Source organism: Epinephelus lanceolatus, chromosome 13, assembly GCF_041903045.1.
Source record: "Epinephelus lanceolatus isolate andai-2023 chromosome 13, ASM4190304v1, whole genome shotgun sequence".
Lineage (NCBI taxonomy): Eukaryota > Metazoa > Chordata > Actinopteri > Perciformes > Serranidae > Epinephelus > Epinephelus lanceolatus.
The window spans coordinates 7,702,568-7,730,367 of NC_135746.1; the positions used below are offsets into that span (position 1 = coordinate 7,702,568).

General features: G+C 42.2%; 1 protein-coding gene across 10 annotated transcripts in view; it reads left to right on the forward strand.

The window, feature by feature from the left end:
• nrxn3b (neurexin 3b) overlaps positions 1–27,800 on the forward strand; it is a 435,238-nt gene that overhangs the window by 258,535 nt on the left and 148,903 nt on the right. The window lies entirely within an intron of this gene.

Genomic DNA, 27,800 nt, shown 5'->3' on the forward strand with positions numbered 1-27,800 from the left:
GTCCCATGTATTTTTTTTAAACTACGTTACATGGTGTAACATCACCTGACATATGTGGCATTGCGTATGTCCAGTGTTTAAAAGTCCTAAAACATAACGGCATAAGTGTTACACTCAGATTTGTCCCAATGGCTTTGCTGACCCACCTTGTCTGCAAATTGGTGGTGAAAATTCAATTCAGTTAAATAGAACTTTATCTGTCTTGTACCAGAGAATGCTTCAAATTACAGTAACACAAGGTACAGTATCACAATTTTAAAGATTCACAACCAGTACAAACCAAATAACCAGGGGGTTCCCCTGGTCAGGGTCACTCACAGGGCCCGGTTTAGAACAATAGAGTATTAAATATCTGGCAAAATATACAAGATAGAAGTGTATTCAAGGAGCAGAAGCAAAAGCTAATGCCCTAATTGAGTAACAATAGGAGTACAATAAGTATAAGAGTTACTTAAAATGAACTAAAATGGTAGAAAAAACCTGACTACCTCACTAGCCCTTTTTAAATAGGAACTGTGCAAATTAGCAGGAAAGCCCAATCAGTCTTCTTTCAGCATTGGCAGTATAAAAACAAAATCGGGGAGTGCGGCAAAATGACGCCTATCTACTTTTGTTTATACAGAATGCGCCTTTTTCGGGGCAATGGGGGGCGTGAGCAAGTAACAAAACGTGTAGCTCAGCGTGTGACATAAACAGTGATGTGTCCGAGGGAAGTCGCGGCTGATCAGTCCTTTGGCGATTCTCTCATGAGTCGGCCCGTCCTTCACCGTCCCCGTCATTTGACGGTTAATGGCCTCTTCGTTTGTGAGGACAAGGAGGGCGCGCAATTCCTTGTCTCCCCAGTTGCTCATCTTTACAGTGTCTGTCAGGTTTGTGTTTCCCTCTTGCTACGAGCTGCACGCTAATTCCTGCTATCAGCTGTTTCCTGTTTATCCACTGTCAGTGGGTCGCACGTGCGGCGTCATCAACAGCTCCTCCCACAAGTCATCAACAGCCCCTCCCGTGGCGGAAGGGCGCCTCATTCTTTTTAAACCAAAAGGGTTCCGCCAGTATGTTTACCCCCACGCGGCGGAAAATTGGGCACCTCGGATCAACTCGCCAATCCAGCTCTGTGTGTCTAAACGCTCGCAGCTTGCCGGCAAAACGGCCCAACATTCGCTGAAAATCCAGCAGTGTAAAAGGGGTTACTGTTGTATTGAATGTGATATAACAATGAGAAGTAGTATTACACATGACTGAGAAGATGATATTGGACCACATTGGCAAGTGAACATGATATTGAAGCATAATATTGCACAAGATATTGAAAAGTAGTTTTGTGCATCATATTTAGTAATAGTGCACCGAAGATAGGTAAATATTGCTGTCAGTGTCCTTTGTTTCAGCTCTATACAGTTGATGGCCAAAGGTATAAAAGATCTCCTGTGGCGTTCTGTAGTGCTCCTCAGTGGTCTCAGTCTACAGTCTAAAAATTGAAACAGTAATACTAAGCATCAGGAATTTTGCTGTGTTTTATTGTGAAACCCGTAACTGTTTTATCTCTAATGGAAACAGACGCATCCAAAGCTGCTGCTAGTGTTTGACCAAGCTGCCTTATTTGACAAGTTTGGAGTGGGAATGTGTTCAACATGTGAGTTTAATTGTGGTTGAAGGGTTATTTTAACCAAAAGACAGATGTATAGATGTACCTTTAATACTTGTGTACTTTATGTTCTGCCTCATTTTTCCTCTGGTTTGTAGCCGTCATTTATTGGTGGTTTGACACCAGATGGATCCAGTTTCCACGGACTTAGGATAATGTTGTGAGCAGGCTCTGATACACCCGAATGTTACTGCTTTTTGTCAGTGGTTTAAGAAGCTACCAACATCAACCGTCATTTATTTTGTTCTGTATCTTTTCATTGCCTTCATTTCTTTTTAAAGACTTAAGGTGGCACAGTAAACTATCTGAATCTCCTCTCCAAAGGCGCTCTAAAAATGTAGGCTGTTACTTCAATACGTGATGAATGTTCCCACGCACAGCTCTTTTCCAATAAAAGCCTAATCCCTTACACAGATCTTTATTTGTGACAAATAAAAGGTGAGGCGGGATTCGTGTGTGCGAAATAATTGTCTGTTGTGTAGAAACTAGGTCTTTGGGGATTGTATTGTTCCCGGTGCCGCACCCAGGGGAACACATCGTGATGTGGATCTTATCTTCATTCACATCGTATATGAAAACAAAAACAGAGGTGAGATTTATGCAGCTTTGTCATTCATTTTTAATAGATGTAAGCAGTATTTGTGAAATATCTTCACAATGGTCAAGTACATAAATGCTTTGACGATAAAAGTGGATGACTGCCTATTTTAATTTCCTATAGAAATGTTCCCATTTTGTGCATCTTCATGTGTTTATTCTTGTGCAGATGTCTTTGTTGGCATTTTGTGCACCTGTATGTTTTGGTTTTGTTTGGCTCACTTCAGCTCAGCTCACCCCGGGCTGTTGCCCTCTAATTTAGGTTTCAGGCTTCATTCATAAGTTATACGAGTGTTACTGCATTTTTAATCTTTCAAACAAACGGCCACGTTTCAATTGCTGCTTGTCAGTTTTGATTTTATGATTCATTCATTATTAAGCGTGCTCGGCTGCAGTGCAGTGCAACGGATGGATTACTGCACTTTAGCCATGGGCAGGGTTTGAGTCTGCTGTGTATGTGGGAGGGGGGGACGGACGCGTGCTTGCACATGCGTGTGCATGTTTGCGTTTGCCATGGATGGCTTTCAAGTTTGTCTCAAGCAGATGTGAAGTGTCCCAAAACACAATGGTCGAAGTTAGACTGCATAAAATTTGTATGTTGTGAAGCATTTAAGTTGTCTGCTTGATGATCTCGCTCTTCTTACCTCTGTTTAGGGGATTGAACCATTCCAAATATCCAAACTAAATATTTGATTTAACTCGAGGTGCATTTATTAGATTTCTTCCAGACCTTGAGTTAATTTTTTTTGTCTATTATTTCAACATCAAAAAAGAAACTTCAAAGTCAACATGTCATTTATGTTTCCAGTATTCTGTTGATTGCTTTTATACTATCAGTTGAAATATTCGTTGGCCATTTTTATCCAGAGCAAGCTGTCTCAACAACTACAAGTTTACCCCTGCCCAATAGTTTATGCTGCCCTCAAATGGGGTCATGTTTACCAGGTTCACGAGAAGATTTCTCCACCCCCCTCTTGTTGGATTCACGACCTCGGAAGTGGAAATTTTCTGAAAGCTGTTCGCTGACTTTTTCAGAAATTGCAGAGGCTATGGAAGTTCATTTTTCGGCAGATGTGAAGTTAGTATATTGTAATTTCAGTCGTATGAAGTTTTTCTTTGTAATTTTACAACAATTACAACCTCATCTTATTCCTCTGTCATCACGCCTTCGTATTTCCTGCATTATGTTACCCGCTCACTTGCTTGGCTAAATTGTTAGCCTGGGTGGCTCCTAGATGCCAACAGTAGCATCCATGTTGTGTTGCCTAACTGCGGCTTTCTTATGAGGTAACCACTTGAACGCCAAGCATATCATGAACACAACTTCTCAAGTTGTAACCACGAGTTCATGAGTTCCATTTTAAGGTGGCATCAATCAATCAATCAATCAATCAATCAGTTTTATTTATAAAGCCCAATATCGCAAATAACAATTTGCCTCAGAGGGCTTTACAGCATACGACATCCCTCTGTTCTTTGGACCCTTGCAGTGGATAAGGAAAAACTCCCCCCAAAAAAACTTCTAACGAAAAAAATAAATAAAAATAGATAAATCAGTTCAACAACTACATCACTGATATCGCCTAATTTTTTTAGTGACCTCATGACTATTCCTATAGCACCACCATCAAGGTAACATTTTGGTGAGAACACAAGAAAATTATTTTTTATTAAGTATACAAATTGTAGGCAGCGGAAACAAGTCCTGAACACAAAGCTAAACTATTATCACCTTTAGATGAGACAAACTTGTTCGCAAACAATTTCTTCGTTACACATCCAGCAGTTACAGAGCAACATTAGCATTTATTTGGAGTCATATTTTTGGCCACCAAAATGCAAGTCCCATATTTACTCTCTTTAAGCTCTGCTTTGGTCTCTACCTAGCCTACTCCTTAAGTAAATATCTGTCTCTTGAGCTGCTAAGTGCTCCAATATGTTCACCAGCTAGTCTCTAAAGCCCTTTCCCCGCTGAAAAACCCCAATTCAATTAGGGTGATAAACGCCTACTACAAACAACCACTTTCACATTGTTACACTGTTTTCACATCCTTAATTGATACAGTCTTATTATGAAAATATCCATACCACTTATGACATGCTATGACTTGTTGTCTGATGCCTCTGTAAGGCTGAAAATGTCTCTGTTGCTGATGTATATCTGATAATATAACATGAAAATTGCACTGAAATTTGTATTACCAAGGGTATATGAATGACCCCACTGCCTTTCCTCCGTCTCTGTCCTCATGACAAACTGTACATATTTATCCCACTCATTAATAATAAGGCTGTAAGAGAAGCAACGTGTTTTGTTTGCTTCATCTAACAAATTTGTGTTGTTGGTTGTAACAAACACTGCAGCCTCTAGGGGTTGCTGCTGTGGCTTTAGATTTCTACTGTTACTCTATTAGTCTGTACCAAAGTATTTATGTGAGTTAGGGATATTTTTAAAAATAAAAAGGGTTGATGGCTGTGTTAGAAATGATGCCGCTCAGTGCCTCTACAAAGGATTAACAGCAGTGGCCCACGTGAACTGCTGAGTAGCAGATGAAACAACAGCTCTCCAAATACACAGACAAACACACACACGCACGGGTACGCAGTTTGGTGAGAAGTGAAGCTGATTTGAAAGACGGCTTCAAATGCTGTTTGCTGTATTGCTGTCGATATTGTTGTCGCTGACTCTTTTTTTTTTTTTTTGTTGCACTTGGGAGTGCGTCATGTGTCTCCTGCGCCAGGCTGTGATGCTCCAAATACCCGGCAACAGTCTTTGTCCTCTGCCAATCCCCCCCTTTAAAGCCAGTCACTTCAAACAAGCAGAAGTTTGGAGCTGTTTGCATGTGGGTGCATGGATGTTGAAACACCACTCCCCAGCAGTTATTTTTGGACTTAATGGAGGAAACTAAAGAAACAAACCTGGGACACATTGGATTAACCTTGGAAGCAGCCTAGTGGATTTGCCTTCCTCTTGACAATCATAATTCAGGTAACACAACAACGAAACAAGCTTTTATCTGACTTTAATGGAGAACTCTTAAGAAAGTCAAATTTATATATCATTGGCTTTAAACTGTGTATTTCATAAACATATGCACTCGTACTCTGTGATATTGTATGCAAATACGAGACTATTCCTGCACAATGCTAATTATGTTACTAAATGTAAAAACAACAATGAATACTGAAATATTTAGTTGCCATTTTGTCAACAGACAGAAGATTAAACTGCAGATTTGATGATTGCCTAATTAATGTGTTTTACCAAACAAAAAAGTCAAATATTTGCTTTGATCCAGCTTCTATTACAGGAGGATTTACATGTTTTCCTCTGTTGTATAACAATGCAAATTGAGTATCATTGGGTTTTTGAACCATTGGTTAGATAAAACAGGCAACACCTTGCATTAAAATGCATTTTGGGTGATGGGATTGTAATTTAATAGTGCTTGACCAAATGAAAGTTCAGGTGTAAATGCACCTAAAACATACTGAGGACAGATTAGGTGGACAGGGACGCATTGTGATCCCATTGAACACATTGGTCCACATACAGCAAATACGTGGGCGGATATATGTAGTCTCAAGGCCCATTTATGCTCCCTTTACGTATGAAAATGTACATGTCCGTTTCAAACGATGTTACCATCACTGCCCACATGCTTCCATGTGTCCTTTACGTTGGCATGGATGTTAACCAATATATCCACCAAGGGGCAGCCCAGAGTCAAAAGTTTATGACAACAACAAACTCAAAAACAAACATGGCGACTGTGGAGGAGATATTGACAATGTACCTCTTGCATAAAAGACAAAAACAGAGGCAGCGTTGTAGGAGGCGGTGGTCGGTGAGGCCGTTAAATACATCGCGACTGGAGGACGGAGAATTCTTTTCTCTAGTACTGCTGAAGAGAGAAATTGACGACAAGCATCATTTCCAGTACTTTAGGATGTCCGCTGGGGCATTCGATAATTTGCTTCGCCGGGTGGCCCCCCACATCCAGCATGACAAGTCGCACAGCGCGCCTGTGAATGGGGCAGAGCGACTAGCTGTCAGCCAGCAAGCTTTGGCAGCAAGTTTCAAGCCATTGTCATTTCTTCTTCGTGTCACTAGAGCTACATATTGGGTAGTGACAGCAACACTGCCCCCACGGTTTCCGGTGGTACTGCTCCGTTTGGCCCGTATCCGTAAGCTTTATGGAAACGTGCAGAAATACGGACGAAATGAACGCGGAGCACAGACAGAAGGCTCCATCCGTATCCGGATCCGTATTTAACGTTGAGCATAAATGGGCCTTCACGCAGCTCTTAGCTGGTTAGCCAGCTAAGCTAACAAGCAGGTAAGCAGCAAGACAGCTTCGTGATATTTAAGACACTCATGGACAGACTTGAGATGAGACCAAGTCTCTGCTTTGTTTGTTTAAAAAAAGTATAGAATTTAGTAAACTTAGTAATTCATATCATAACTGAACCACTTATGAAGCTATGGCTGAGCAAATGGTAGAGAACGGCCACAACCATTTGGTTGTTTGAGCTGGACAGAGTGATCAGATCTCAAGTGGATCATATTAATACCAGGTGTCATTTGATGTAATCAGGTTGAATTATATTTAGATACAATCTGAATACAACACACATGCAAGGTGTAAAGGAGGGTCCGTGTTACATTGGTCTCTGGGCAATTTGTTAATTATTTTTTTACAACCCAATCACCAGACATAAATGTTCGTGTTGTACATTTCTGCAAACCACAGATATGTTACATTTGTATATTATTTTTGTAGCAGATACATTGAAACTTTATGCTTCTCAACAACAAAACAAAGGTGTGGTTAGGTTTAGGGCACAAACACCTCTTGGTTATGGTTTTGAAAAAGCTTAAAACACCCATGATTGGTGGCACAAAAGCTGCTGGAAAACCAGGGACAGGTTGGTCCAAAACACCCAGGTGTGGTTGCTCAAACGCTGCTGGGAAATGCTGTGATGTATCAACAAAAATTGCCCAGGTTCTGCAGCTCAAACGCCACTGGCGCTGGTAAATACTGCGGTGAAAAATGGCCAGGTGGTTTGTGGAAACTTAAAATGTGAGCTTTTTTTTTTTTCTTTCTTTTTGGCGACTTGGCTGATTTTTTTTTTTTTTTTTTTAAAAAAGGACAAATTAAGTTGTTTGTTTTTTGTTAGTTGCAGCACTACCAGTGATCTGGGAGAGGGACCCCTCCTCAGTTGCCCCTCCTGAGGTTTCTACCTCATAAAGGGGGCTTTTGGGGAGTGGCAGTTTTTCCTTACCTGCTGTGAGGGTCCAAGGACAGAGGACGTTGTGTGTTATAAACCACTCTGAGGCAAATCTTGATTTGTAGTGTTGGGCTTTATAAATAAAATCAAATTGAATTGAATCTTTGAGCTTTGCATTCAGCGCAGCCATCATTGTGTCAGGTAAGGCTTCCATTCATCATGGATAAAAAGGTGAATGTCTTGTTTTGGACTGATAGTTTTTAGCTATGAATCAGGAGTTGAGGTTAATAGAGTTAAGAGTTTTTATCCTCCTTTCCTCTGTGTCCCCACTCTTGTGTGACATTAAGATGTTTTGTGCTCCATTTGCCTGTGTGTAGGGCAGGCAGAACAGACTTCATTTGTCACAGAGAGACACCACAGAGAAATCAGAATGTAAAACACTAATTAGCCCTGATCCTGATGAGGGTTCATTACCGAGTCAGCGTGAGACTGCACGCTCCCAGGATTCTTATTGGTTGACTAGTTTGGAGCAAAAGATGCAGCGTTTCAGGCTCGTGCGTCGGGTGTGGCTCCGCGACAGAGGATCAGGTTGTGCGTCTGTGTGTACTGTACAGGTGGCTTGTTTGCTTATGCATGAGTGTATGTATGCAAATGAGGAAGAAGAAGCCTGGTTTCCTGAGCAGCCGTTGTGGCACCCCGATGGGTCGATTCAACAAGATTGCGGACCAAATGCGTGCTTTCTTGTACTGCACTATAAAGAGAATAACTGTTTCCTGGATGGTGCACTTTAGCTGTGTGGGGCGGTAGAGTAATGATCAAGGTGACATATTGCTTTCTCCATATGCCAACATAAGACATGCATGTAGAAGTGTGAATGTCTTTCACAGCTATATTTTAGACATATTTTATTCATGAACCTGACAGCCTTTGGCGATGCTTATTTAATTACTGCTAATTTTCTTCACAAGAACTTCTGCAGTGCTCGTTTAAAACATGCCTGCTCAGAAAGAGCTGATCACTTGACCTGTGGTGTTGCTGCGTGCAGCTTTTCAGAGAACCGCTCATACAAGCAACTTCACCCTTCACCCTCCACTTTCATGAGTCCTGACCCATTAAACCTGAGCTCCAAACAAACAGTAAGAAATAAAACATTTGGAATCATGTTGCTAATATGAAATTCAGCAGTATACTACTTCCTCACTGCACACTTCTGCTTGTACTTCAGAGGAAAACATTTTACCAGTACATTTACATGACAGAGACAATGTACAGGTTACGTTGCAGATTCAGATTTTGCCCAAAAATATATTAAAATATGGTTCATTATTATTTATTAAAGTACTCAACAATAAAAATTTAAATGCAGTACTCTTGAGTACTCCTACAGCTGCAAATACCAACATTCCTAGAAAGAGAAGGTGTGAAATTAAAGCAGACGCCTCCAGATCTTCAATCCACAGACAAAACACACTGAAGTCGCGGCTTTTCAAGGTCAGAAACACAGTTGAATTAACGCAACCAGATATATTAATTTCTGAATAGTCTTTTAGTCGCTTGTTTAAATGTAATCATAGGGGTTATAAAACAGAGCATGGATTTAATTAGCTGAGGTATTTTGCTGGTGGTAATGTTATTATTGTTATTAGTTAGTATGGCGAAGAAAAACACATCCAAGTTTGAGGCTATCCACTTAAGGCTCAGATGTACATTCCTCACTGCCGTCTGCACACAGCTGTGGTCACACAGACACACATGAGGGTCCACGTCAGCCCCCAGCAGTAAATGGGAGGGCATGGAGATGAGCTTGCTGTCTCCTTTCTGCTCCTCCGACTAAGTCTGGAGTGTAGGTCTGACAAATAGCCAACTTAAAACTAACTCCACCGCGATGCAGCTGGCTTGACGGCTGTGTTTTGGACTGGACCAGTGTGGAACAAGAGACTGTTGCATGCACAGTCGGTGCACTTGCTACGCACACAGTCTGCACGGCCACAAAAAATTGTCTGCATGCAGACATCCACAGAGGGTTCAGTGCAGACCCTCGCCGACATAAGTGGATGACGAGGTTTACATCCCACAGATTAAATTGAACCTTTGCAGACACAAGGACTTGAAAACTGACAGACATACTTTCTGCATTGAACATCCGCGGACAGCTGTGGTCATGCAGACGCACCCAAGGGTCAGGGTCAGCCCCCAGCAGTAAACAGGAGGGCTGGGAGGTGAGCGTGCTCTACTCCTACTACTGACTTAGGGTGAAGGTGAAACTAAGAAGATGCTACTGGGTCTAAAGTGAATGTCTGTTGAATATCACACTTAAAACTAATTTCTCCGTGGTGAGGCGGCTGCGGCTTGACTGCAGTGTTTTGGACCGGACTGGAGTTTGGAACAAAAGATTGGAGCATGCACAGTTGGTGGGCTTGCTGTGCGTACAGTCCACGCAGTCACGAAAAAATGGCTGCACGCAGACATCAGTATAGAGGTCCATGCGGACCGTCATGAACTCATGGACATGGAAACTATGAATTGGCCCTTAGGGAGACTGCATGTCTGCATAGCGATGAAGTCCTGCCCCTGCTGCTGCATAGAGCCACAGATTACTGTTCACCTGTTTTGTCAAAGTTTATTAATATCGAGCACGCTATTGTTTGTTGCACCAAATTTGACACTGCACGTCCTTGGGTCCCCTGCAATACAACTGCCAAGTTCTCAAGATAAGTGAAGGACAGGTAGAGATTCCTCGCTCTATATAAGATACTGTCTATAGGTAGTGAGCTATTTGCTGCTGATGCTTGACTACAGTCCTCACTAGAGAGAAACACAAGTCTGATTCTTTTAGACGGTAGTGCAGCTTATTACCCAACATTAAGCCCAGAGGGTGTTTGTGAAATAAACTTACACGGGCTGCACTAAGCAAAGACAAAAATCAAATGGATAAATCATGTCACAATGTTACTGAGATGAAGCGTTCTCGATCACGCTGCATTTAAACTTTAAAAATATATCAGTTTTGTTTTAGCAGTGTGTTTTCTGTCAGTAAACCTGTAAGACTATAGTCCATGAGATGAGAAAGTCGTCACCAGGTATTAATCGGAACTGGGAGAGGATGATTTGCATACGTTCTCAAATTAACAAGATCTCAAGTAAGACATTGAAAATGTTGAGACACTTAACAAGGTCTGTGAGGACATAACAGTTAAATATAAAAAAAAATAGGAGTTGATGAAATGTTTAGACACCTTTCATCACACTTCCAAAACAGATTGACGTGAGCAGATAATTTGTATGAAATGTAAGAGGTGACGTGTCTCTTTGTTGGCTTGTCAGCTTTTGTTATGTTCTCTTCATAAAAGATCAGACTCTCAGCATGAGGATGACAGTCAGCCTGCCCTGAGAGCAGACATGCAAACAGAGCTGCTGCAGAGCTTTAACTCGAGCGGCGTCTTCAGACTAAAATGAGCGAATCTGCTCACAGAAGAGTAGTAAGTTGATGATCCTCAGTAAAATTGCATGCAAATTCAATTTTCATTGTGATGATATATTTAGCCCAGACAGTGCTCTCATGGTGATGTACAGTATTTAACAAAGGCTGTAGTCTGTTGAATCTCAATCTGCTCTGCACCAATAGTTCACAACCAAAAGTCAAGAAAAATATAGCTCTGATAACTGAAGATGCAAAGAAAAAAATAAGCAGAAATTATTTTGTAAAAGACGATTAAACCCGCTGTTCATCTGCAATGTCACATCATGTTAAAGACCCTGAAAACTGATTTTCTCAGCTTCTTACTTTAAGCGATAAAGTCCTGCAGTTCATGACGACACTGTCGTCTTCCAAGGCTGGAACAGTTTGTTTCACAACTAGAGCTTTTTGCATTCATGTGTTTTGTTTTTTTTTTTTCCCCCAGTGGTTTGAAGCGAGTGGAGGTCAGTTGGAAAAATATAATGTCACATGCTTCCCTGCACCGATTAAGATCTAGCACCAACTGAATCAAAAATTAATGATTCCACCCTTGATGAAGCAGATTAGTTGTGTTTTGAATGTTACAACTCTCAATAAATAATAACTACTTATGTTTTTAAACTTTTAAATTGCATAATTGCATTAAGTATTTAATGTTATTGGTAAATACTTTATTCAGTGGCATCTATTATGAAGTCTGTCACTGTTAAGTCTCTAACTACAAGATTACACAGATCAGTATGTTAATTTAAAGTTAAAAAAACTAAATAGGTACATAATTTAACGAAAAAGCAAAAAAAAAAAAAAAAAAAAAAAAAAAGGAGCTACTGAAAAAACTATTAAAATTTAAAGCAAATTTTCTCATGAAACGCTCATAGCCTGGGAGCCAGACGTATCTGCGAGCTCATGTTTTATTTGCTCTGGCAGGAGTGTCTGATATCCTTTCCGTTTGAACAAAATCCCAGCTGACCTGGCCCTTGTCAGGCCAGTCACAACTCTTAATCTAATATGGGGCAGGTTTGATATTATGACTGACAAAAGAGCACCACTGAGGTATTTTCCCAAACAACCAAGATGGCTGCCCCTGATGTGGAATGTACTATTAAATCCACTATTGTGTCAGTACTTATGGTTTATTAATGCTAAAAAAAAAACAACTGCACTTAAAAGGAAACTTTGCCAATGTTCAACCAGCTCTGTCTCGCTGCAGTGTGGGGCAGTACATGCAAATAAACAGCCTCCCTCCATGCTTCCAGTGTTCAGACCTTCCCCGCTCATCCAGGCGGGGTCACCTGGCAGATTCTTGTCTACTTGCAAACACAGGGAAGCCAAAAATTGTTCATCCGCACACACTGTGGTGACACAGAGCTGGTTGAGCTTCCCACAGAGCTTCCCTTCACCAATTAGGATTTAGCACCAACTGAATCAAACATTAATGATTCTACCCTTGATGAAGCAAATTAGTTGTGTTTTGAATGTTAAAACTCTCAATAAATAATAACTACGTAGTATTTAAACTTTTAAAATTGCAGATTTGGTCATAAATGTTTAATGTCATTGGTAAATACTTTATTCAGTGGCATCAATTATGAAATCTGTCACTGTTAAGTCTGTAACCACAAGATTACACAGATCAGTATGTTAACTAATATACTTTTCCTAAAACATTTCAAGTAAAAAAGGAGCTAATCAAAGAGCTACCAAAAAAAAACTTTCAAACTTAAAGCAAATTTTCTCACTAAATGCTCATGGTGTGTAGCCATGCAGCTAGTTTGTACATAGGGAAACTACTTTCTGCTAGCCTGGGAGCCAGACGTATCTGTGAGCTTATGTTTTGTTTGCTCTGGCAGAAGTCTCTGATACCCTTCCCATTTAAACAGAATTCCGGTCGACTGACGGGGGGGCCCTAGAGGCATTTTCAACAACAAGATGGCTGCCCCTGATGTGGAATGTACTATTAAATCCACTGTTGTGTCAGTAATTATGGTTTATTAATGCTAAAAAAAAAACCAACAACAACAAACAAATGCACTTTAAAGGAAACTTTGCCGATTTTCAACCAGCTCTGTGTCGCTGCAACGTGGGGCCGTACATGGAAATGAATAATCTCCCTCCAGCGCCCACAGCTTCCTGCTCATCCACCGGCGGGGTCACCTGGCTGACTCTTCTCTGCTTGCAACACAGAGGGAAGCCAAACACTGTTAATCTGCACATGCTGTAATTGCACAGATCTGGTTGAGCTTCCCTCAGAGCTTCCCTGCACCAATTAAGATTTAGCACCAGCTGAATCAAAAATAAATGATTCCACCCTTGATGAAGCAGATTAGTTGAGTTTTGAATGTTAAAACTCTCAATAAATAATAACTACTTAGTATTTAAACTTTGAAAACGGCATATTTGGTCATGTTATTGGTAAACACTTTATTCAGTGGCATCAGTTATGAAATCTGTCACTGCAAGATTGCACAGAACAATATGTTCTGGTTTGACAATCGGCAGATTTTCCATTTGAAGCTTTTGTTGATAAGAAAGATGCATTTGCCAAACTTCCAACGAGATTTGATAAAGGTTGAATTTATGAACTTGCCTCACTGGTCGTCAGAAAGATGGAACACAGTGTAAAACCAGTGTTTTGTTGCTCTTATTGATTGTCTTTCAAATGCAACCAGGGACTTTTTTCTTTTCTGACCATTGATATGAAATTGAAAATAAATTGAGAACATTTGCAAATTTGTCTCGCAATGCTAGGCTAACTTTCTGCTAAAGAAATAGTCCCTGTGGAACTGTTGACAACAAGATCTGTGGGTTATCTGTCCATTCACCTCCATTATATTGGAATGGAGGCTGAAATTGGAAATAATAAAACTAACACTGTCTGTTTGTTTAGATACTGTAGAGGAAAGTGTGATTTCTTTTTGTTTGTTTTTAATACATAGACTACAGTAGTAATATAGATATTTACACCACACTTCTTTATTGCGTTTATATTTATTGTATGGTGTAAACATACTCTGGTCCCAACCGCTGCTTCCTTATTATACGTGGATCAATGGTTGTCAGACCGTCCTCTCTCCTGTGTCATTCATTTGCCCATGAAACATTATCTGTGTGTTCGGTGCTCACAACAAGCAGTGCAATAATTGCGCCCTCGGGTGTCTCAGATAAGGACTCCTCCTAAATGAAAAACAGGAAGGGACATCTTGACAAATGCAAAGAAACAGAGTAAAGCTGGAGCTGTGAAGTGGCTGCGCACAGTGGCTCCTCGAAGCCAGTGAGTCATGAATTTGAGAAGTTTTGCCTCACTTACAAACAGCGCGGTGGTGTTACGACCACTCTGTGTACATGAATTCTTCTTGTCATTTTGGAATATCTCAGTGTTGATCCAGAAGGTCAGCAGCCAAACACTGAACGCTCGTGTCAAATCACATTAGGTTCTGAGAAGCAACATGATTAAACTGCAATTTGACTTTGAGTGTTTATTTCTCCCAAGGCCTGCAGACGACTCCCCCTTTAGACAAGTCAAAGATTGACAGAACAGGGACTGGAAGCCTTTCTTCTCTGTCGTTTCTACTTGAGTGGGGAGCGATTTCACCCTTTTGAAATTCACTAAATCTGTTGCCGTGTGCATAATGCATGGATTTTTATTTATTTATTTAATTTTTTTATTTTAGTTCAGTGGTTTGGCTTCAATGGGCTTTCAGAAGCATCAAAACATCGAGGGAGAGGAGGTCACATGCTGTTGCAGGGAAAGTGACACCACGTTACCCCCGAGCTGGCTTTCGAAAATGTCATTCCAGGAATACCAGACGCTGTTGTAGCACCACTATTATACATCCCTTTCAATTTTTACCCCCACTCTGTCATTTTTCTCCCCCCATACTTCTCTGCTGTTCATTGCCTCACTCTCTCCTCTCTTACCTCCCTCACATCTCTTCTCCCTGTGACTAAAGGCAGCCCACTCCTCTGCAGTGGCTGCCTGCCTCCCTGATTTGCTCGCTGCTCAGGGAGGATTTGCATAGGCTGGCCCACTTGCCGCTTCTCCCCTCCCTCTTCCCCTCCCCTCCTCTACCTCCCTTCCTCCGTCCCATCATCTTCGCTTAGTTTCACCTGAGCCCCGCTCTCATCCTCTCTTCTTTCTCTCTTCTTTCTCTCTCCTCTGTTTTCTCTTTCTCCCGCTCTCTCCTCCTCGCTCACACCCCCTCTCTACCCCCCCCCCCCCCCCCCCCCCCCCTCCATCTCGCTCCCTCCCAGCAGTTTCTCATTTTCTCATCCTCTTCTTTCTCCCTGGCTTTTCTCTTTCTTTATCTGTCTGCAAATCTGTCTCTTTCTCCTGTGGAGTAATACAAAGAGCTATCAGTCTGGGTCTCCCTGGGTTAACAAGCCAGAACACTTCACTTCTCCAGGGACATAAAAAAAAGAAAAGAAGAAAGAGCTGGAGAAAGAGGGGAGGAAAAAAGTCAGACAAATATTGGATCCAAACTTAAAGACGGAGATAAAGCGCGAGTCGGGATCTTCACCTTGCATTGAGATTGTGTAGTCGAACTGTGAGGGAGAAGGGAGTGTGTTTCTGCCGAGACGATAGAGAGACAGAAAGCTGACAGTTTGCCCGTGCCGGAGTGAGTGGAGCTCCTCGTCTCTCTGTCGTTCCCTCCCTCCGTCTCTCCCTCCTCCTCGGTCTCATAGCCGAGGCTGTGTATTATCTGTGGCTTGACAGAGCGGTGCTTGTGCAGAGCAGAACGAAGCGGAGCGAACGGGCAGAAGGCTGCAGCGCAGGTAGTTCCCCCTCCTGTCACTCACTTTGCGCCTGCAGGTGAAGAAGGGCGCACAGGGACACATTCCAGGTGTCGCCTGCGAAAGCGTGCATGCACAATCTCTCTAGGTGCTCACACACACAAGCACGCTACATGGTCATCAAAGGAGCAGCCACGGGGTGATCCTGCCGAGAACAGAAAGTAAAGACATATTGGATTCTGGTTCAAAGAGCCAGCAAGCAAACGAAGAACAGCGGGAGATCTGCTGCTGTCTTGACGAGTGGAGTCCAAGAGACAAGCCTGAGCTGCGTTCTGTTTGGAGGGACCTGCCAGATCCTACCTTAATAAGGAGCTTGTGTTGATTTCTCCCTGCTATGGAGTTTGCCGCTGTATCCTGGCTACGGGAAGGTCACTTTTTCTGAGATCCTTGCACATCTGCTTTACTCTCTTTTAAATATCCAGTAGGGTGGGGGGCGTGAGCCATGCTCCCCAAAGGAAAGCCCCAGGAGGGCCAGCTGTTCTGGATGTTGCTTCTGGCAGTGGGATGGATGGTGCTGGGCTCTGCCTGGGGCTCCTCCTCATCCTCAGACCTCCATCTCCTGTCCCCTACCCCCGGAGCCCCCCTGCCCCATGCCTTGCCCCGGCCCGATCACCCGCAGGGCCCTCAGGGGCCCAGGCACCACCAGCCACCTGTGTCCATATACCGCTCCCCGGCCTCACTACGAGCCGGCCACGGTGAGTCCTGTCACCACCTTTTCTCACCCTCCTCTCTGGCTTCCCTCTCACTTTGTCCATTCATCATCATGAATGATCAGAGTGAAAAGGAGCCATCTGTAGCCACCTCTCTATCATTTGTTTCTCTCTATAACTGACTCGCTCATTTCCTCCCTCCCACTGTCCCTCTGTCTTTGTCTTTCTTTCTCACTCCCCCTCTCACTCTTCCTTCCACCACAGCACGAAGAGATAACGATAGTTGACAGCAGCTCTGCATCATGGAGCTGTATGTCGTTTATGAGATTATAGGTTTAATTGTCAGTGAAAGGCACTGACAAGCAAAACACCCACAGTGACTCTATCAGCTGAGGAGCAAGCGGCGACTCTGAATCAGCACGATCCCACCTGGTTTAATGTTCTTGTAATTGATGATTGATGAGAGAGTGACGGACTGGACGATGGGTTTCCTCATCTTTAATAAGCGTGTCACCAAATCCCCTCTTTTATCAAGGGGTTTGTCCTCATATGTGTTAGGGCTCTGTCAGACAACGTGCACTATGGCATCTGGCTTTTTGAAGTTGAATTTAAATTTTAACTCCCCTTTTTAAATGTCCACGAAGCATTTCATGCATCTGTTATCTCCTCTAACAGCAGCGCAAGCTTTTCTTCTCAGCAACTGAATGTACACATCCAGGAGGGGGAATTAGCACTGGTGGTCAAATGCCTTTCCAATACTGACTTTTGTTTTATAGGTACTTAATGTGATCTATCTGCACCATTATCTGCTACACAGACATCAGGAGAGGGATCTTTAATTTCTCTAACAGTACAAAGTAGATGATTTTCACAGCTTTATATCACCATGGCATCATTAAGTGGCTGTTATTTTAAGAATTTATACATCTTATAGGCTTTGTTTTATTATAAGCATCTTTGCTGCTGCTGTGTGATTACTTGTACTTCAATAAATGACTGTAAATACACAGTAGACAGTTAGAAAAGCATGTAGTTAATACAGGAGGAGCTCTAACTTGCTGGCCTATATGTCTTTTAAATCAGAGTAAATGACGCTGATTAACACAAAGCAGATTTATTTTTAGATATGATACTAAAATGAAAACTGACAGCAAAAGCATTTGAAAGAAAATGATCAGGAAAATATCGTGTGCAAACCAACGGTAATGGTCAGAAATTCCCAAGGCTGGCTTATCATATCGCTGCAATACTCCCTGGTTATAATGTATAAATGAAATACAGCTGAGGAATTTTTTACCATAATGCAAAAGACGCCTGGGGAAGAAGAAAATAACAGGCCACATTCAAGGAGCCTTCGCTTTATTCTGCCTTTGCAGCATTTGGGACAGTCCAGCCTGCGCCTTTGTGTCGCCCCGGATCAATCAATCCCTGCGGGGGGATCGAATCTGTTTGAAAAATAAATTTGAGCCAGGTCTATGCTTGACTCCTTTTAACACATCGAGGGCTCATTTTTAGCACGTTGAGGGCTATTGGAGCAGATGAGCCTGACAGGCAGAGAGGGAGAGGGAGAGAGAGGATCTGCATTACTAATGTGGAATGTGCAAACCATACAAAGTGCGGGGAGTCTGGGCAGGGGCTGGGTGGCAGCCATTTAAAAAGCCGTAGGTATGATGCATGCTCCTGTGTGTCAGAAAGCAATATGCTGATTGATTTATGCTGTTGCGGGGTTCTCAGATGTGCTGTTAGTGACTGATTCTCATTTCCTGTGTTTATTTTTGATGCTGCAAAAACAAGAACTCAATGTGTTTATCCTGCGTGTTACACATCTAGACTTTTTCCTATATGATTAATTTACACTGTGTGCTCGAAACTCTATTAATGTACGATACGCTCCGTTGCTGTATGACTCATGAGTCACGGAGTTTTAGAACTATATTAGTTGGTTCAGGTTGACTTTTGTCTAAATTTGCATGCAGAATGTGGTGACTCAGTACAGAGCGAGATAAGAGCGAGGATAAAAATCAGGAGATTAGAAGGCTTGTTATTGTGTATACACGTGTGTGTGCATGTGTGTTTAGCCTATTAACAATTCAGCAGCGACGGACTGACCCTGGTTTTTGGCCTGAGTGTAATCACAGATTCAGAGGAGACCTTGGAGGCAAACATACAGGCACAACTGATAGATGCTCCTACAGTATTTGCACACACACCTCAACACATGGATGCATGGATGCTTTATGTATAAATTCACACACCTTAACAGACACACACACTCGGGACTTACACCCCCTGCGTATGTAAACTCTTAATTAGAGGCAGTGACTGGGAATGATCCTTTCTGTTAGGGCAAAACAGAGCGGAGGTATTCATAAATAAGAGAATGTGTTCAGGCCGCCATAGGCATGAATATCCAATAACAATTTATTTTTGTTATTTCATTATTAATTTATCACCAAACAGAAGAAAAAACACTCTCTCAATAGGCAGTATTTCATTAGTTGTTCTAAGAAAGTTTCAGAAACAGTGATAAGCTCCTAACAGCAACGTATGTTTTATACTTTTTAACTTGTTCCAGAATTCCCTAGATGTTTGAAGCTTTCGTGTTTTTTGCAACACAAACCAAATCCTCTGGTTATTTCACCATTTTAACACGAGAGTCAGCATCAGTGCACATGCTCAGGGGTGTGTACTTTTGGTTGTGTGTTTAAAAATTGACATAAACAGTATTCAGTATATTGCATGTTCCCTGCAGCAGCTCGCAGTCAAGTTACGATGCTCACAACTGAACTGTTATATGTATCAATTATTCAGTATTTAAGTTCAGAAAAAAAACTTTGCTGCTGTATATTGCCAGTAATGACCCTGCTGTATAATATGGAATCATTTAAAGCACCCACAGAGGAGTATGTACTTAATATATCAGAGACATATGTATGTGTGGAATCATAAATGTCTAATTTGGCCAGTCCACATCGTGTATGGTGCTTTACCGTGCCTGGAGTGTATTGACAGAAGGTGCACTACAAGTGATAGTAAAAGCATCATCGCTCCGCTATAAATTGAGCAGACATTGTTTAAAAGTGAATGAGTCAACTGAATAACAACTGCGAGAGTGGTTTGACCTGTTTTGAAGCTTTGCCCTTAGCACTTAAGGAGAATAAAAGAGAGAGAGTGTGTGTGCCGTTTGCTCACGCGTGTACATGTGTGGCAGCTGTTTGATGCAGGATCACCTTGAAGAGAGTGGCTTTGGCAACGCCGTCTTCCTCATCGAATGGACCCGCGCCGTACTGTAAGTCTTGAGAAGGTTAAAATGGAGGGAAGAAGGAAGGGAGGCAAAGACAGTGTGGTATTTTTCTCTGAGGTAAGCTACGGCTCTGTGATTTGAATACAGGCTGCATCAAATCCTTCTTTTCTCTCCACAAATTATCAAAGGATTGACATTTTGAGTTTGAGTCTGCTGTTTTTCTTCCTCGGGCCCTTGACACAGTGTGAGGGAAGAGTGGCAGCACTGGCGCTTAGTTTAACTGAAGAATGGCTTCTTCTCACTGCGGGAAGAATAATTGAAAAGAAGGCGAACAAATTCTGATGGAAAAAAGAATCTATTGAAGCGTTTGGATCAAAGTATATTCAAAGACTCTGGTGTAGTAAATATTTCTATAAATATATTATGTGCTCACTCCAGGTATCTCATGTTGGATGGAAGCACTACTTCACCATCGGTAATGTGCACTGGAAACATGTTGACTTATTGATGTTGTAGCCATGTTCTCTGTCCCATTAGCTCGCCGCGATGTATGGATGTTAATGTTAGTCTGTCAGTCAGTCCGCCGCTTTGGTCCACACTGAAATATCTCAACAGCTATATAATGGATTGTCATGAATACAGATCAGACATACATTAACTGTAATACTATAAAGAACTATTCCCGCATAGCCAGACTTATCTCAGCACTGGAGAAAGGTCTGCTTGAACACATCATAATTCAGCACTGAGAAAAAGTGCTCTGGAGTGTTTGTATTTCTTTAAACCATCAGTCGTCTTGGATGAAGCTAAGCCCAGGATGCAATGATGGTGCCCTTGCAAAATAGTGTCAAGTGGGAACTTCTTCAGTGGTGAGGCGAGTCCTGTCCATGTCTACAAAGAACCCCCTCTGAACTTTCTAAAGCCCATGGTCTACAGTGCGTGACGCCAGTGCAGTTACGGCATGTCCAACTACTTTTGCTAGTTGAACAGCGCATCATGTGGGCGCAAAGTAAGCTGCAAAGGATAAAGGGATTGTATATAGCCTCATAATAGGTGTATTCTGGGAGTAATATGAATGTAAACCATGAGAGGATATTCTCCCATTCCCTCTATGAGCCAGTTGTGCCCACATGTGGTGCATAGCTATGTAGCTGCTGCTCTGCTCTGCTCTCTGCTATGTTCACATTTTACAGAATGTCATTAATATTTTCCTCACCAATGTAGTATTATTTTACCCACCTCAAACCCATCTGAATAACTTTAAATATTAGGAAAATACTGTGCCATTCTGATTGTACACCAAGTTTTTGTTGGTCGCTTTCCGCTGCAAAATAGCGATGTGCAAACAGTGCGCCTGACCACACCTCATTTCAGCACCTACATGCCCATGGGCACACAGATGGGCGCAAGTACATCTGATATTTGAACAGCGTGGGTGCTGGCCATGAAAATGACAACCACATCAATTGGAAACTAGCAATGACAGTTGTACTGTGCCGTGTGCAGCTTTGCCCCCGGGTGTGAGCTAGGTCCCTAAAAAAAAGTTGTTGTTATTTCACACACAATGCTAAAATAAAGCGTGGAGATATGTCTGGCTATGCAAGACTAGCCTGACGTCGCAATGAGGACATGTAGGAAGTGTGTTAGTTTGTGAGGTAGAAGGCCAATGACAGGATTTATATCCACAGTCTACATTCAGTAACCCAGACTAGTAATGAACTAAAATATTTAACTCTCCATTTAGCGCAATCATCAGGCCAGAGTTTTAGTTTGTCCAATTCTCTGGTTCATGACTAAATCTGGACATGCATGGTGAACATGGTAACCATTATACCTGCTGATCTTCACTTGTAAGCACGTTAGCATGCTTCCATTAGCATTTAGCTAAAGCACCACCTTGCCCGAGTGCAGGCTCACAGAGCTGTTAGCATGACTGTAGACTCTCAAAGTCGACAGTCTTTCTGACTTTGAAATGTGCTCTGTCTGTCTGTGTGTTATTTTAGTGCCCAGCACAGAGCACATGAGAGGTTGGCTGGCTGAGACGTCACAGAGCCACATCTGTTTCTGCTGCAACGTCAATCTGCTACCATGAGATCAACTAAATTATCATCATTACTGCACTAATTAACTGTTTAAAAAAATCTGCCTTTTGCTGCAGCTTTGTGGTGCTGTGTGTTCACATCATGCATCTGTGCACCATCCAGACAGCATGATTCACTGGAGAAGACGACTCATTTGTTAAGCTGCTGTCATGAGGCGTCACTGTGATTGGCTCAACTGTTCCACAGCGATGGGACCAGTGATGTGAGTGGCTGAGAGCATATTTACTACCACACCCTCCGATTTATATTCCACATCAGTCAGCCCTTTGCACTTTGCACTGCTACTGATAAATGAACCCAAATAGTAGGTATGCTTGGAGAAGCCGACAAATTTTGTGCGCCCACAACTTTGCATTTGTCGTTGCGCTTGCCTGATCAACACAGGGTCCTTAGTCTTGTTATCAGTGCGACTCTTTTGCACAACGAATTTAATTTAATTCACATATTAGTTTCCTGTCCTTGTATTTTTCTACTAATTTGACCTCGGTGAAAATATTCCCATTGAAACCAAAGGGGGAAAAAAAAATATAAAGTATTAGCCACAAGTGACTGCACTAAACCTCTGTGGCTACCAGTGGAACATGTTTCCATTGAAAAATGCAAACTGTGACATTGTCGCTATTACCCCAGAGTATACAAAGTGCAAGGGCAAGAAAATAACTGCAAATTCAAAATGCCAAAGTATTCGTTTTCCCTCTCAGTGGGTTCAGTAGCTTGTGGAGATGGCATGGCAACACAGTGGAACGGGTTGTGTTGTCACAGCTGAAGTTGTGAAAAATGTATTTGACCCCTCAGTCTCCTGTAAAATGTATTGGTCCAGGTGCTGCGGCTGCATAATAACCTCGTCCCACATGTAGCACGTATATGAATTATTCCAATGAACCAGGAGCATTGTACTCTTTGTGATGCTGTCTACCTTGACGAGGTGTGTGTGTGTCTGTGTCTGTGTGTGTGCGTGCAGGCATTATGCAGCACACTGGTAGACTTAAATGATATTGCCCTCTGGCTATTCATAATGGGTGCAGAATTAAATGAAAAAAATAGAGTGAGGAACGAGGGAGTGAGATGGTTGAGTGATAGAGGAGAGGAGATTCCTGTAGACTTTGTGTTTTTCTCCGTGTCTCAGAAAAAGAGACGACAAGCTGGGCTCTCATTTGAAAATATTTCCTCGCTCGTCTTTCTTCTCTTCATCTTGCTCCTCCTTGTTCGACTTCTCGCCCTCTTTTTACTTCTCCTGCTGCTCCCTGTTTATGCTCTGGATAGCAAATCAATAGGAGGAGCTGTTTTGGGGGCTTAATTATGTGGTTATTTGAGGTTTTTGCCTTCTCTGCCCCTGTTTTTGCCCTCACAAGCTTAAGCATTTTATCTTGGAGGAGACAGGGCCGTTTTTCAGGCTGCCAGAGAGGGAGGAAACAGGAGGTGAGGAAGCAGGAGGCGAGGAGAGGAGAAAAGACTGGAGGCAGAGTGAGAATTAAGTAAAACAAAAGTGAAAAAACAAAAGTTGAAAACGTTAATGAGGTGACAGTGACATCACCATGCCGCCGCTCCTCCATTTCCCTCTCCTCCTGACCTTTATCTCTCTTTTATGCCTGCTCAGCTCACAGCCTCACTTTTTACCTTCCTCTCCCCTCTCCTTCCCTGACTTTCTCTCTTTGCTCATATTTCTTTTCTTTCACAACATATAGATAAACATCTTTTTTTCCTCCTTTTGCTTCACTGTTTTTTTTTTCCTCCCCCAAAATCTGCTTGCTCTGCAAATTAACCAAGAAAGTGTCCTCGCAAACTCATCCTCCAGAAACTCAGAGCTTGCTTTTTCCCCCCTACTCGGTCACTCCAGCCTTGGCTTATTAATTATATTTATGCTCTCTAGCTCTTCTAATTATGGCTATGGCTCCAACAGGAAGTAGCTGAACACATCTCATAATTATCCATCAAATGATTATTCATTTGAACAAACCCCCACTGATTGTAGCCCCATACTTGATGCAAATGAATAATCCGATGAGCCGGAATTGAATTGATATTTAATTCCTTTTTCTTAATATTCAGCCATTTTTAAAAATCCCCCGTTTCTCCTTTTTTTTCTAAGGGTTTCTTTTTATTATTCCACAAATGTGAATGTAGAAGAATAGTTACCTCTTTCTAGTGTTGATCCCACAGCCAATTAGTCTGAACGGCTGCGCCTCTCGTGTCACGTCTGTCTCCATGGAGACAGAACCTCCGGAGATTAGACAGAACGGAGATTTCCATGCAGAGGTCATGGATTGTGTTAGATGTGTGACCTGCTGTGACATCATAAGGTTGGTTAGTGACTTCCCCTCTGAGCTCATTACGCTCTCCATCACAACAGGTGAGGAGACGTGAGAGCACCTTTCACGGGCTCCGATTTCTCATTCAGATGTGGGACTCAGTCAATCACTTCATTGAAGCCGCTGGGATATTAAAAGACATGTTTGCACTGAAGACTGCGACCTTGAGGAGACCAGCTGAATGATTTATATACAGTATGTAAAGGACCACCCTCCCTCACGCTCACACCTCTCTCCAGGATGTGTCTCGTGGCAGTAATTAGCACTTCAGTGATTGATTCTTGATTCTCTGAGAGAGGCTGTTGGTGCAATTGGCAGAAAGATGGAGCACTTTTATAGACAATTATTCGTAATGTCAGCTATTTTCGTATTCACCTTAGGGTTAATGGGCTGTCTTAATAGTTTATTGGCATAGTTTGCCACAGTTAAAATGAATTATTTTAAAAGAAACAAAATTAATGACCTCCTCTCAAAGCAAGTGCACTTAAGTAGTGATTAACCTATGTTTTCTTGTACGGATAAAGCATTAGATGGTAGTAAAAGCACTTTTGCAAGTTTAGACACCAGTACCATGTCAGAGGTGGTTTTTGTTATTGCTCAGCACTCCAGAGCTGGGACCAGGCGTCTAGACAAACATGTTTTTGCAGACACATACACAACTAACAGATAATTCATCCCCTGATAAATATGTTTACAGCCAAGCAAATATAACATTTGTAATCCTCTCCATCTCGCCCTGCAAGGACCGGATAAATATCTCTTGCTCTGCCATGTTTTCAATGCACTATTTCTCTTTCGCGGTGGTTTATCACGGCGAAAAGGATTGAAAAAAATTGCAGGAGGGAGACCGAAGCTGAGGGATGTAAAGAGTGAATAAGCAAGAGATAGATAGAGGGCTGTGTAGAGAGAAAGAGAGATAGCCGGAAAGGTGGCGGACAAAGTGAGAAGAAGATGGAGAGAGTGCACACGTGACAGAGGCAGAGGTGCAGACAGAGAAAGAGAAATTGGGATAGCCTCTTCAACCCACTCCAGTCCAGGCTAAAGTAGCTAATGGGCTTGCCCAGACGCACTGAGTGGATATTGCGCTGGGACTTCCTGCAGTCCCTTAACAAACAGACAGCCAGGGCTGGCTAAGAGGCTCGCTGGCCAGATAGGAAACATGATATCATCTTGCTAGCACCACTAATGTGGACACATGGCCAGCCAGAAAGAAAGAGAGAGACAGGCAGGCAAGCTGGCAAGCAGGCCGAGGCAGCGTGAACCCGATTCCGACAGTCTGCAAAGGAACACCTGTAGGGAGAATTGATTGGCCAGGCTGACGGGTCAAAGAAGGCGCTCCGACATGCATGTGTTGTGCCCGACATGCACAGCTTCTATTAAACTTGTTGGAGAATCGACTCATGTCTGAAGAATGACAAACACAGGAGAAGACACTCTTATGTGATCGCACATCTCATGGGGAACATACCGAACATGCTGATTCCCATTCTGAAATCCTTCATGCCCTTTTTTAGAAGGAGTGTCACACAGAGTGCGCTGCTGTGGAGAACATTGGATTCATGGTCAAGGACAGACAGCTGAGAGGATCCTCACTGCTATGCCCAAACCTACATTTTTGTTCTTGTTCTTCTACTTATCATTGAGCATACTGAGGCAAACTTTTAGACCAATCTATTCTGATAGAGCCAACTGTTGCTGATTGGTACTTCAGGATATGTGTAAGGGAAAAAAACCCTGCATATCACTTAACAATTTTTACTGCTGGAAAGAGTATATCAGAAGATTTCATTAAATACACCATGGCATTGGAATACACTCCTCTGCTTCTTTATTGTAGACAAGACAAGCATTCACTGCTGCTCCTCCAGCCTGGTCTCAGAGGAGGGGCACAATTTAGTGTGTGTGAGACGCACCTTGCTTTCCACCAACACCAGTGTAAACCTATCCACATTATTATTAGACGCTCATAGCAACAGACATAGTATGAAGAGTGTGAAAGTCTGTTTGGGGACTTTGACTTGGACGAGGGGTGTTCAAGACCAACAAACAGCAATACTTGTTGCCGCGTTCGTGCCACTCAAAGTCACGTGTTTTAAAGCAACATCTACGAACGAACTTTTCCTGACCATACCCAAGTAGTTTTAAAGCCTGAACCTAACCACTGACCCTTGCCACTCGAAACAGGGTGTTTTTTTAGCAATATCAGCAATATTTTCCTGAGCATACCTAAGTAGTTTTAAAGCCTAAACCTAACCACCGACCCGTTCTTATCACCATGTTTGTGCTACTCAAAGTCAGGTGTTTTATAGCAACATCAGTGATCTTTTTTTCTGACCATACCATAGTCCTTTTGTTGCCTAAACCTAACCACTGACCCCCTTCTTATCACCGCGTTTTTACCACTCAAGGCTGGGTGTTTTTTAGCAACATCTGCAGTCTTTTCCTGAGCATACCTAAGTAGTTTTTTTAATGCCTAAACTGCTGCATACCCCTTCCTACTGACACATTTTTGCCACTCAAGGCCAGGTGTGCTTTTAGTGACATTCGCAATCTTTTCCCTACCAAAGTAGTTTTGTTGCCAAAACCTTAGCGCCTACCCCATCTTACCGATGTGTTTGTGCCACTTAATGCAGGGTGTAGCAGCATTTATACCCAAGTAATTTTGTTGCCTAAGCTGAACTGCCGACCCTTTCCTACCCAGGCGTTTGTACCACTAAAAGCTGGATGATTTTAGCATCATCTTTGATCATTTCCTAACCATACCCAAGTAGTTTTGTTGCCTAAAAATAACCGCAGGCCCTCTTCATACCATTGTGTTTGTGCCACTCAAATCCAGGTATTCTTTTAGTGACATCCATAATCTTTTCCTGACTGTACCAAAGTAGTTTTGTTGCCTAAATCTAACCGGCTACCACTTTTCACTGACTCATTTTTGCCACTCAGAGCTGAGTGCAACATCCCTAGTTTTTTCCTAACCATATCCAAGTAGTTTCGTTGCCTTAACCTAACCGCTGACCCCGTCTGCATCGAGATACAAGGCAAAAAGCTGCCCCTGGCGTCATTTTAGTGATGCTCAAGGTTTCTTTCCGACACACGAAATATAACAAGTAGGGATAAGATCACCTTGACCACTCACTGTTACTTGTCTCCACTCCACCTGCAAGCTCAAACATTGAGATGAGACACTGTGGGTGAAATCATAAGGTTTTCATGCACTGGTCAGTTTTGAGATTTTGGGCTATTTTGCTTCTCTCAGACTAGTGGAGAGAAAATATCCAAAATGCACATTTGGAAATTAATTTTAGTTCATAATCCTGTTCTGGAAATGTATTCAAAAAGTGCATATTTAATTAGATAGTAACTCATTGGCATATTGAAACATAACATTTTGTAATACAAAAAATAATATTTTTAAATGTAAGTAATGAACTGGCAAACTTTCATGGTGATATCTGGTAGTCAAATTTTTTTGTCTGTTCACCAGTAGTGTGTCCTCTTAAGAATAAAAAGAGCGAAGGTGTTGGAGGGGCAGCACATAACCACCATCTCCCTGTGCTGGGTCCAGATGGAGACCCTTGTTGCATGTCACCCCTCTTTAATCACCATACCGGCTGATTAAAAACACCAGTTACTGATGCTCAATTAATTATGTGACCTTGTCAGGTCCTCATAATTAATTTTTTTTTCACATTAAAGTATTTGATGGCACTGATTTACATTTCTTTGTGCCAACATTTTTAAAATTAGCTTAAAACTCGCCCATTTACAAATAGATA